We start from the raw sequence: 13,313 nt of genomic DNA on the forward strand, positions 1-13,313 counted from the left end.
TCTCTCTCCCTCTTTGTGCTGACAATCAAGCCAAACACCAACATCATCAAATATACAGTTGAAACCAGATATTTACATACTCTTCAGATAAAACACAAACATTGTAACATCACATCAGACTAAATGTTTATTTTTTAGATTGATAAATATAAAAAACATATTTGTTAACTTTTGTATTTTGTATTCAAAATTGAGCCACACTTATGGAGCTCCACGATTCTTTTCCTGGTGTTTCGGTTGACATTTCTTGATTTCCCCATTTCAAAGAAACAGGCTCTGTGTTTTGCCTTATATGCATCCACAGGTGTGTCACCAATTTACTCACATGGACTCTACTAACCTTTCAGAAGCTTCTTAAGCTCAGAATGGAATCGTCTGGAGTTTTCTTATTAATTAACAATAAACTTGTATATGTACTCCTAAATTTGATGAAAGTGATTAAAATAGACAGCTCCCTCATTTTATTCTGACATTTAACTAATTCAAAAGATATTTCAACATTTATTTATCTAAAACAAAACAAGTTTACTCTAAATTGATGTTTAACAGTAAAAAAAAAAAGTTTTTATGTTTTCTCCCTAAAGTGTATGTAAATATCTGGTTTCATCTGTGAATATACTGCTGTGTATTGGAATTCCTCTTGTTTTGCATAGAAATATACTGAACAACATACAAAGCATAATATATAAAATAACATCTACCTGAGTTTTTTCTTTGAAAGAAGCTCCTTGTGTCCATTATTGTGTACATCAGTACACAATTAAAACTGATTTAGAGAGTTTGTTTAGCCGTGGAGGGTAAGAACTGAAAATATGAAATGTAACCTAAGACTCTCTAAAAAAATCAGCATTGTCGTTCGGCTTTTTATTTATCCATTTGTTGATTCACTCGAAGAGCAAGTAACGCAACCAAGTGATCAGTTTATATCGATCTTTTGTGATACACCGTCATATTTAGATTATTTGTACAGTACAAATGATTTGCTTTGGTACCTGGTCAAACTTAAGCTCTCCTCTGTCTGCAGCAAACTCCCAGGGAGCAGCTTCTCCCCCCTCGCTTACATGTGTGCTGCGCTCAGTCGCCTAGTGCCTGAGCTCGGATCATACCAAAATTAGGGGAATTTACGACGGTGCGCTCTGCGCTTCGTGTGTTGTTTTTGTTTTATACAGTTGTCAGTCAGGCATCTAACTAATAAATTACACTCCAAAAGACCCCATGCTTCTGAAAAAATGACCCGGGCTTAAGCCCAGTATGCCCCCCGCCCTCCCCGCTCCGCTGATGGTTGACTCCAAATCTCCCGAACACTACGTCGATTTGAGAACGCAAGACCGAGACCAAGACCGAGACCAAAGTCAGTCGAGACCAAGACAAGACCAAGACAAAAGTCCATCGAGACCAAGACCACGTAAAAGTGGTCTCGAGACCGGTCTCGAGACATCCAACTCTAATGTAACCCCCTCGGTGCACTCTGCATGCTGACTGTTAGCAGAGCTAGTGAAATCTCTGAAAACATCTGAGCACTTTTGCAAACATGTTCTATGTTGACAACCTGACCAGACATACGGCGCGACATTCGCGGCTAAAACACTGTTAAAAGTGTAGTTGGTGACAGAAAAACGGGGTATTTTAAAACTACACCACCACCATTGCTGCCTGTGATTTGAAATGCATTCTGGGATACCTGGCTGCCCCAAGTCTACACAAGCAATCGATTATCTAGGATCGACCTGTTTTGACTTACTTTGCACGGCAACCAATCAAATGTTAGAGAGGCTGCATGGGCGAGAAGGGTCTGGCTGCAGCCACTGGGGAGCGCCATATTGGGACCTCCACACTAACCGGAAACACGTGACCTCCACAGTAGCCGGAAACACGTGACCTCCACAATCGGCAGAAATACGTTCCTGCGTGCATCATCGACTGTGGAAACCTTGCAAGTGGATCGTAAAGGTTGGGACAGAGTTTTTCATGGATAAATTTGCCGTTAATAATTGTATAATTCTAGGAATCATCTAGTTTGCTTACACTGATTATGTTGGCACTTTGTTAGCGTTACAACAACTGTCATACCCCCGAGGTATCTAAACTTTAGTAATGTGTGCACTTTTGACACATCTGGTTATCATTTAGTGGTCAGTTTCAAACGTATTTGATTTTTGCTTGTTATGAACAAATTCACTTCACTACTTTTCACTGTCAGTAACATCGATGCACATTGTTCCATTTACTGCATATTGCGCTTTATTCATGTCTCTCATTCCACCTGCAAAAACATTGTAAAGTTTGTCACAAAGAGATTTATATATTTATAAATACTAATATTCTCTATTCTATGCTCTACTGCTTTTTTATTGCCCAGATTTTAGTTAGCCTTTGTTAAATTGTCTTTTATATGTCAATATATACGTATGTCCCAAATAAAAGTGTCTTGTAAATTATGTTTTTGTAAAGAATTTTCTCCCAAATCTCTTACATGCTAACTGTAACGTCTTATTTCTGCTAAAACCTGAACTTAAATGTGTATATGGTGTTTATCTGATTTTCTATTTGTTTTAGATGCACATATCAATTTGGAATTCTGCCTCCAAGCCAGAATTGCAGGAATGCACCACGTGTTGCAGAAGACTCTTTCACTGCCCTCTGTGCCCCACTTTCAGCCCTACTGTCAGGGATTGAGGAGTATATAAATGGACACATCAAAAATGCTTTGCCTTTCAAAGGTATGTTGGTATTAAATATACCTCATAGTTATAAATATGCACTTCTTTTCAGCACCTCTGCAGTCTCTTTGTTGACTTAAATGTTGCTTTTCACATTGTACAGTTCAGTGCATTCATCAGCAAGAGAAAAAAAGTGTGTTTTCATTAAATTTTTTTTTTTCATGTTCACCACATTTCCTGACAGCTCTTGTGATCCACACCATTTTGCTTTCATTATTGAGGATGGCTTGGATATTTTTGTTAATATGTACAATCTGATTGTTAAATAAACTGATTGCATTCTATACAACTACATTTAAATTACATGTTGGTTTTTTCTTTTTTTCTCTCTTACAGTCAAAATGATATGCCGGTGCACTTTCACTGCCCTGTCTGTAACATGACAATCATACAGCGTGGGGATATGGCAAGGCAAATATTGTCATGTCAGCGTTTAGGACTGCTCCCCACTGAACTCTCCGTGGAGCCCCGCCTCTCTCCCGCTGCACTCTCTGTGGAGCCACATCTCCCTCTCGATGTCTTGTCTCCAGTATCTAAACCATTTTCTGAATCTTTGGTAGAACATTCATGTGTTCTACCCTCTGTGCTAAATGAAACTGTGGCTTGTGGAAAGTCCATGGAAATGAAATGCCCTCACTGTGGTCTTAGTCTTCTTACAAAAAAAACTTCAAGGCTCACATGATGAGGAGGCATTCAAACAGATCAATAGATGTTTGCCTGGCCTGTCATCTGCAGTGTTTTTGTGTAGAGGGACTTCTTCCTCTTTGTTTTTCAGTTTGCAGAGGACATGGAGCTCTTTTTAAAAGCTTGTGCTGACGAGCAGGGACTATGGGTCAATGCGATGTTTGACATTTAATGGACAGATGAAGGCACTGGCTGTTTGTTTGTGTTTTTTATGTGTTGTTTGTTTTTCAGTGTACAGAATTCAAGTTAAGCTTATTATAAAATGTTGTTCACTTGTTTCCATGTCCATACTAATAGTAAAAAATTTAAGTGTAAATGTAACAGCATGGTTTATACTTGTAACTTCAAAGTAAAAAGCTTATTGTTGATATTAACATTAATGTATTACCCCGTAATTAATAATATTTTTATACATTTTACGCATTAACCGTCTGGGCTCTATCCTGTCCATTTGTGGCCACTTCACTTCTTCTTTTTTGACTACTACACTGCAGTGGACCAAAAGAATGACACAGGTTTGATCTTAAGGATCTAATAGTTGTGTGTTTGTGCATGACATTGCAACGCAAATATGTATTTGCAAGATAGACTGGGAATAAATTATGACGCATCAAATATTACACAGGCTGCAGTGAATTTTTGTTGATACAGGTTATTGACCTTTGTGTTTCCCAGTCAAACTTAGCTTTGACACACATGCTAACACTTTTACTCTTGTGCATTTCATAACAAGACACCATAGCCAAAATATTAACTCTATCAAAAAATTTCAAAGCTGCAGCTGCAGCACACGCAGCAACAAACACTGTTAGTAAATGTGTCCTGGAGTTTATGCAGATGCAAAAAGTGCTACTGCTGTAAGTAAGCCTAACAGCTTCCAGATCACTTATCTTTCTGGAAAGATGGTAAGAAGGGCATCACTGCTCATCTCTACAATCGCCCAGATCTTGGAATACAATGCCTTTGTCCCATGAAAATCACTTCACAGTATTAAGAGTCCACTAAAACCTACAAATGAAGAGTGATCCTGGAAGAAATAGGGTGTACACTAGTGACCTCAACAATTGCAAGACAGCCTTGTCCCCGATGCTTATATGAAAAAATAAAATACAATACGAAGATTTATGAAACCATTAGGACTTTATCACTGTTTTATCTGAAAAGTTACTGGTAATATATAACCTAACTGGCATTTAAAGTGTAAAAAACAGAATGTAGATAAAATTTTGGTTTTGCTGAAAAGAACTGGTGCTAATTTAAAGTGTCGGTTTAAAGTCGGTAAAGGTAGATAAATGTTTTAATAAATATACATTTTACAGCATTTTGTGAACATACACAAAAGTGGCCATTTTTGGCAACGGACAAGCTGAGAGAGAGTTTTATAGTTTTTACTCTCCTTGAACAAAAATAATAGTGCATGATAATCAATGTGGAAGTTAATCAATTAGATGTCCCAGACTCTACTATTAATAATATTGTGGTCCCTCGTTTATCGCAGGAGTTACGTTTTAAAAACTAACCCGCGGAAGGTGAAATCCGCGAAGGAGCCAACTTTATTTTTACAATTATTGTAGCTGTTTTAAGACTGTAAAACCCCTCACTACATGCTTTATACACTTTCCTCAGACAGGCACGAACATTTTCACACTTTTTTCTTTTGTTTAAACACTCTTAAAGTTCAAACCTTCGTAGAAAGACAAGTCCATTATAAAATCAAACCGCGCAAAACGTTTGTTTCGTCGGCATTGTTGTGTTTGTCGGGGAGAAAACTTACAAAGCACTTCAGAGTTACATTGCTAGCGATCGAAGATTTATATAAATTCGACAAACTAAACTCATTATGTACTGTACAGCAGCGGTCCCCAACCTTTTTTGCACCCCGGACCAGTTTAATGTCAGAAAATATTTTCACGGAGCGGCCTTTAAGGTGTCGCGGATAAATACAACAAAATAAAATGATACAAAGACAAAAACGGTGGTATTTTGTAAATATAATAATAAACGCGAATTCACTGTGTGATTGTGTAACTTTATTAGCAGGGTCCTCCTGAAATGCACCAACAACATTGAGAACTAGAAAGTGCATTTTCTGAAGAAACTGCAGTGTGAATGCTTGAATCTGAATATATGCACTGAAAAGAATTAATTGCTGAATTTTAAGTTAAAAATGTTGAATGAGATGAAAAATATAGAAATTTTCACCTGAAAACAAAAGTGCTGAACTGCTAAAAGCTGACAAGCACAGAGAAGAAGTTGGAAAATAGCTGAAAATGTTTTAAATGTAAATTAGAAAAACCTGAGTAATGAGAAAAGACTATTTAGAGTCAGAAAACATCTGAATGAATATTAAAAGTTCATATTCTTTGAATCACTGAATGACTAAAATATGATCCCTCCACTTGGATCCACACAGTTTTAAAGCTTTACATCTCTGAGCTTTGAAAGACACGCTGTTGGAAAGAGAAGAACGATGGCTTCGTTTTGAGGGTAAAATGATGGCTGTAGAGCAAACACTGTGGACACAGCAGCTGTTGAAAGAGAAGTGTTCAAGATGAATCTTGGCAGAGTGAGAGAGAGCTCGTTAGGCAGGCAGGTGTGAGCCTGGTTGCTATAGTGACTGAGCCATTGGCTCCATACACACGCACACAGACATGCACCTCACTTTTGCTGCTTAAAATGAACAGAAAAGTCAGCCCCAAACAAATCCTTCCCAAATGAAAAGTACAGGTCGTATTGACAAAATTCTTTCACCGTGAGCGGCAGCAATGTCTAGTCTACCTAATTCTCAGTTTTCATGCCTGTGGAGTTTATTATATGGACGTGGTGACAGTGTAAAGACAGCCTGCTCTTCTGATTTTCAAAGGAACTCTCTGAGCAATTTTAACATTGGAGTCTATGGAGGAGTTGGAGGGAGGAGTCTGTGCTTTGGTGACATTTATGAAAGAACCATAACACCTAGTACAATAGTAAACACATTGGATGAAAGAGGACAGCGATGGCTACGTTTTGAGGGTAAAATCATACCTGTAGACCAAACACCGTGGACACAGCAGCAGTTTTAAAAAAGATTTTAAGATTTATTTTTTTGCTCCTCTCACTCTAGCAGTTCAGCTGTCTCACTCTAGCCCCAACATTCCGTCCCATACACACCCATTATAAACTCTGAAACAGCTGAAAAAACATCATGAAACTTAAACTGGAACTGAAGAAAAAGTATAACAGATATTGAAAAGATAAATACAAGTTGAATAGTTGAATGTCTTGTCTTCGTTTTAAAGTTTGAATGGTGGCTCTATGTCAACGTATGTTGAAGTAGATACAGTTTGAAAATGAGTAAGTTGAATGAGGATTTGAAGGGTCTCCCCATTGAAATACATGGGAAATTTTTGTTGAAAAAAGTTGAATAATTTTAAAAATATAAATGTTATAAATGAGAAAAGTAGAAGCAGTCATGTCCCAAAGAAGAGGAATCTAATGGTGTTTGAATGGTTTTTCTAAGTTGAACGGTTTTGAAGGAGATACAGTACAAAAAACGTACGGAATATATAATAAAATATAATAACTAGAAAGTGCATTTTCTGAAGAAACTGCAGTGTGAATGCTTGAATCTGAATGTATGCACTGAAATGAATTAATTGCTGAATTTTGAGTTAAAAATAAAAATGTTGAATGAGCTGGAAAATGCAGATTTATTAAACTGAAAACAAAAGTGCAGAACTTTTGAAAGCTGATGTTCACACAGAAGAAGTTGGAAAATAGCTGAAAAGTTTTTAAATTAAAATTTGGAAAACCTAAGTAATGAGAACAGAAAATTTAGAGTCAGAAAACACCTGAATGAATATTAAAAGTTCATATTCTTTGAATCACTGAATGACTAAAATGTGATCCCTCCACTTGGATCCACACAGTTTAAAAGCTTTACATATCTGAGCTTTCAAAGACACTCTGTTGGAAAGAGAACAACGATGGTGACGTTTTGAGGGTAAAATGATGGTTGTAGAGCAAACACTGTGGACACAGCAGCAGTTGAAAGAGAAGTGTTTAAGATGAATCTTGGCACAGTGAGAGACAGAGCTCATTAGGCAGGCAGGTGTGAGCCTGGTTGCTATAGTGACTGCACCCACTGGCTCCATACACACGCGCACAGACATGCACCTCACTTTTGCTGCTTAAAATGAATAGAAAAGTCAGGCCGAAACAAATCGCTCCCAAATGAAAAGTACAGGTCCTATTGACAAAATTCTTTCACCGTGAGCGACAGCAATGTCCAGTCTACCTAATTCTCAGTTTTCATGCCTGTGGAGTTTATTATATGGACGTGGTGACAGTGTAAAGACAGCCTGTACTTCTGGTTTTCAAACGAACCTTCTGAGCCATTTTAACATTAGAGTCTATGGAGGAGTTGGAGGGAGGAGGCTGTGCATTGGTGACATTTATGAAAGAACCATAACACCTAGTACAATAGTAAACACATTGGATGAAAGAGGACAGCGATGGCTACGTTTTGAGGGTAAAATCATACCTGTAGACCAAACACCGTGGACACAGCAGCAGTTTTAAAAAATATTTTAAGATTAATTTTTTTGCTTCTCTCACTCTAGCAGTTCAGCTGTCTCACTCTAGCCCCAACATTCCGTCCCATACACACCCATTATAAACTCTGAAACGGCTGAAAAAACATCATGAAACTTAAACTGGAACTGAAGAAAAAGTATAACAGATATTGAAAAGATAAATACAAGTTGAATAGTTGAATGTCTTGTCTTCGTTTTAAAGTTTGAATGGTAGCTCTATGTCAACGTATTTTGAAGTAGATACAGTTTGAAAATGAGTAAGTTGAATGAGGATTTGAAGGGTCTCCCCATTGAAATACATGGGAAATTTTTGTTGAAAAAAGTTGAATAAAATTAAAAATATAAATGTTAAAAATGAGAAAAATAGAAGCAGTCATGTCCAAAAGAAGAGGAATCTAACGGTGTTTGAATGGTTTTTCTAAGTTGAACGGTTTTGAAGGAGATACAGTACAAAAAACGTACGGAATATATAATAAAATATAACTAGAAAGTGCATTTTCTGAAGAAACTGCAGTGTGAATGCTTGAATCTGAATATATGCACTGAAAAAAATTAATTGCTGAATTTTAAGTTAAAAATGTTGAATGAGATGAAAAATACAGAAATTTTCACCTGAAAACAAAAGTGCTGAACTGCTAAAAGCTGACAAGCACAGAGAAGAAGTTGGAAAATAGCTGAAAATGTTTTAAATGTAAATTAGAAAAACCTGAGTAATGAGAAAAGACTATTTAGAGTCAGAAAACATCTGAATGAATATTAAAAGTTCATATTCTTTGAATCACTGAATGACTAAAATATGATCCCTCCATTTGGATCCACACAGTTTTAAAGGTTTACATCTCTGAGCTTTGAAAGACACGCTGTTGGAAAGAGAACAACGATGGCTTCGTTTTGAGGGTAAAATGATGGCTGTAGAGCAAACACTGTGGACACAGCAGCTGTTGAAAGAGAAGTGTTTAAGATTAATCTTGGCACAGTGAGAGACAGAGCTCGTTAGGCAGGCAGGTGTGAGCCTGGTTGCTATAGTGACTGAGCCAGGGGCTCCATACACACGCACAGAGACATGCACCTCACTTTTGCTGCTTAAAATGAACAGAAACGTCAGCCCCAAACAAATCCTTCCCAAATGAAAAGTACAGGTCCTATTGACGAAATTCTTTCACCGTGAGCGGCAGCAATGTCTAGTCTACCTAATTCTCAGTTTTCATGCCTGTGGAGTTTATTATATGGACGTGGTGACAGTGTAAAAACACCATGCTCTTCTGATTTTCAAACGAACCTTCTGAGCCATTTTAACATTAGAGTCTATGGAGGAGTTGGAGGGAGGAGGCTGTGCTTTGGTGACATTTATGAAAGAACCATAACACCTAGGACAATAGTAAACACATTGGATGAAAGAGGACAGCGATGGCTACGTTTTGAGGGTAAAATCAGACCGGTAGAGCAAACGCTGCGGACACAGCAGCAGTTTTAAAAAATATTTTAAGATTAATTTTTTCGCTCCTCTCACTCTGGCAGTTGAAGCTCTCACTCTAACCTCCAACATTCCGTCCCATACACACCCATTATAAACTCTGAAATGGCTGAAAAAACATCATGAAACTTAAACTGGAACTGAAGAAAAAGTATAACAGATATTGAAAAGATAAATACAAGTTGAATAGTTGAATGTCTTGTCTTCGTTTTAAAGTTTGAATGGTGGATCTATGTCAACGTATGTGGAAGTAGTAGGAGTTTAAAAATGAGTAAGTTGAATGAGGATTTGAAGGGTCTCCCCATTGAAATACATGGGAAATTTTTGTTGAAAAAAGTTGAATAAAATTAAAAATATAAATGTTAAAAATGAGAAAAATAGAAGCAGTCATGTCCAAAAGAAGAGGAATCTAACGGTGTTTGAATGGTTTTTCTAAGTTGAACGGTTTTGAAGTAGTAGGACTACAAAAAACGTACGGAATAGATAATAATAATAATAATAATAAAGATTACAACAACTATACTGTGAATGCTTTTACAAGCATTCACACTAATAATAATAAAGATTAGAAGAACAATACTGTGAATGCTTTTACAAGCATTCACACTAATAACTAGAAAGTGCATTTTCTGAAGAAACTGCAGTGTGAATGCTTGAATCTGAATGTATGCACTGAAATTAATTAATTGCTGAATATTAAGCTAAAAATGTTGAATGAGCTGGAAAATATAGAGATTTTAACCTGAAAACAAAAGTGCAGAACTTTTGAAAGCTGATGTTCACACAGAAGAAGTTGGGAAATAGCTGAAAAGTTTTTAAATTAAAATAAAAAAAAAACCCTAAGAAACGAGAAAAGAAAATTTAGAGCCAAAAAACATCTGAATGAATATTAAAAGTTCATATTCTTTGAATCACTGAATGACTAAAATGTGATCCCTCCACTTGGATGCACACAGTTTAAAACATTTGTATCTATGAGCTTTGAAAGACACGCTGTTGTAAAGAGAACAACGATGGCTTCGTTTTGAGGGTAAAATGATGGCTGTAGAGCAAACACTGTGGACACAGCAGCTGTTGAAAGAGAAGTGTTTAAGATGAATCTTGGCACAGTGAGAGAGAGAGAGCTCATTAGGCAGGCAGGTGTGAGCCTGGTTGCTATAGTGACTGCACCCAATGGCTCCATACACACGCACACAGACATGCACCTCACTTTTGCTGCTTAAAATGAACAGAAAAGTCAGCCCCAAACAAATCGCTCCCAAATGAAAAGTACATGTCGTATTGACAAAATTCTTTCACCGTGAGCGGCAGCAATGTCTAGTCTACCTAATTCTCAGTTTTCATGCCTGTGGAGTTTATTATATGGACGTGGTGACAGTGTAAAGACAGCCTGCTCTTCTGATTTTCAAAGGAACTTTCTGAGCCACTTTAACATTGGAGTCTATGGAGGAGTTGGAGGGAGGAGGCTGTGCTTTGGTGACATTTATGAAAGAACCATAACACCTAGTACAATAGTAAACACATTGGATGAAAGAGGACAGCGATGGCTACGTTTTGAGGGTAAAATCATACCTGTAGATCAAACGCTGTGGACACAGCAGCAGTTTTAAAAAAGATTTTAAGATTAATTTTTTCGCTCCTCTCACTCTAGCAGTTCAGCTGTCTCACTCTAGCCCCAACATTCCGTCCCATACACACCCATTATAAACTCTGAAACGGCTGAAAAAACATCATGAAACTTAAACTGGAACTGAAGAAAAAGTATAACAGATATTGAAAAGATAAATACAAGTTGAATAGTTGAATGTCTTGTCTTCGTTTTAAAGTTTGAATGGTAGCTCTATGTCAACGTATGTTGAAGTAGATACAGTTTAAAGAGGAGTGAGTTGAATGAGAATTTGAAGGGTCTCTCCATTGAAATACATGGGAAATTTTTGTTGAAAAAAGTTGAATAAAATTAAAAATATAAATGTTATAAATGAGAAAAATAGAAGCAGTCATGTCCTAAAGAAGAGGAATCTAATGGTATTTGAATGGTTTTTCTAAGTTGAACGGTTTTGAAGGAGATAGAGTACAAAAAACGTACGGAATATATAATAAAATATAATAATAACTAGAAATTGCATTTTCTGAAGAAACTGCAGTGTGAATGCTTGAATCTGAATGTATGCACTGAAATGAATTAATTGCTGAATTTAAGTTAAAAATTTTGAATGAGATGAAAAATACAGAAATTTTCGCCTGAAAACAAAAGTGCTGAACTGCTAAAAGCTGACATCCACGCAGAAGAAGTTGGAAAATAATTGAAAATGTTTTAAATGGAAATTAGAAAAACCTAAGAAATGACAAAAGAAAATTTAAAGTCAGAAAACATCTGAATGAATATTAAAATTTCATATTCTTTAAATCACTGAATTACTAAAATGTGATACCTCCACTTGGATCTACACAGTTTAAAAAGTTTAAATGTCTGAGCTTTCAAAGTCACGTTGTTGCAAAGAGAACAACGATGGCGTCGTTTTGAGGGTAAAATGATGGCTGTAGAGCAAACACTGTGGACACAGCAGCAGTTTAAAGAGAAGTGTTTAAGATGAATCTTGGCACAGTGAGAGACAGAGCTCGTTAGGCAGGCAGGTGTGAGCCTGGTTGCTATAGTGACTGCACCCAATGGCTCCATACACACGCACACAGACATGCACCTCACTTTTGCTGCTTAAAATGAACAGAAAAGTCAGGTCGAAACAAATCGCTCCCAAATGAAAAGTACAGGTCCTATTGACGAAATTCTTTCACCGTGAGCGGCAGCAATGTCCAGTCTACCTAATTCTCAGTTTTCATGCCTGTGGAGTTTATTATATGGACGTGGTGACAGTGTAAAAACACCATGCTCTTCTGATTTTCAAACGAACCTTCTGAGCCATTTTAACATTAGAGTCTATGGAGGAGTTGGAGGGAGGAGGCTGTGCTTTGGTGACATTTATGAAAGAACCATAACACCTAGCACAATAGTAAACACATTGGATGAAAGAGGACAGCGATGGCTACGTTTTGAGGGTAAAATCATACCTGTAGAGCAAACGCTGTGGACACAGCAGCAGTTTTAAAAAATATTTTAAGATTAATTTTTCCGCTCCTCTCACTCTGGCAGTTGAGCTGTCTCACTCTAGCCCCAACATTCCGTCCCATACACACCCATTATAAACTCTGAAACGGCTGAAAAATCATCATGAAACTTAAACTGGAACTGAAGAAAAAGTATAATAGATATTGAAAAGATAAATACAAGTTGAATAGTTGAATGTCTTGTCTTCGTTTTAAAGTTTGAATGGTGGATCTATGTCAACGTATGTGGAAGTACATACAGTTTAAAGAGGAGTAAGTTGAAGGAGAATTTGAAGGGTCTCCCCATTGAAATACATGGGAAATTTTTGTTGAAAAAAGTTGAATAATTTTAAAAATATAAATGTTATAAATGAGAAAAATACAAGCACACTTGTCCAAAAGAAGAGGAATCTAATGGTGTTTGAATGGTTTTTCTAAGTTGAACAGTTTTGAAGGAGATAGATGCACAAAAACGTACGGAATATGATATAATAATAATAATAATAACTAGAAAGTGCATTTTCTGAAGAAACTGCAGTGTGAATGCTTGAATCTGAATGTATGCACTGAAATGAATTAATTGCTGAATTTTAAGTTAAAAATAAAAATGTTGAATGAGCTGGAAAATACAGAGTTTTTAACCTGAAAACAAAAGTGCAGAACTTTTGAAAGCTGATGTTCACACAAAAGAAGTTGGAAAATAGCTGAAAAGTTTTTAAATTAAAATTTGGAAAACCTAAGAAATGAGAACAGAAAATT

General features: G+C 36.7%; 1 long non-coding RNA gene across 1 annotated transcript; it reads left to right on the forward strand.

Annotated features, from left to right (window-relative positions):
• Positions 1 to 1,810: 1,810 nt before the first annotated feature.
• LOC112844773 (uncharacterized) lies at positions 1,811 to 2,672 on the forward strand. The gene is made up of 2 exons (XR_003217527.1): positions 1,811 to 1,950; positions 2,557 to 2,672. It is a non-coding gene; the product is annotated as an uncharacterized LOC112844773 (long non-coding RNA).
• The last annotated feature ends 10,641 nt before the right edge of the window (positions 2,673 to 13,313 follow it).

This window comes from Oreochromis niloticus, unplaced genomic scaffold (assembly GCF_001858045.2).
Source record: "Oreochromis niloticus isolate F11D_XX unplaced genomic scaffold, O_niloticus_UMD_NMBU tig00001522_pilon, whole genome shotgun sequence".
NCBI lineage: Eukaryota > Metazoa > Chordata > Actinopteri > Cichliformes > Cichlidae > Oreochromis > Oreochromis niloticus.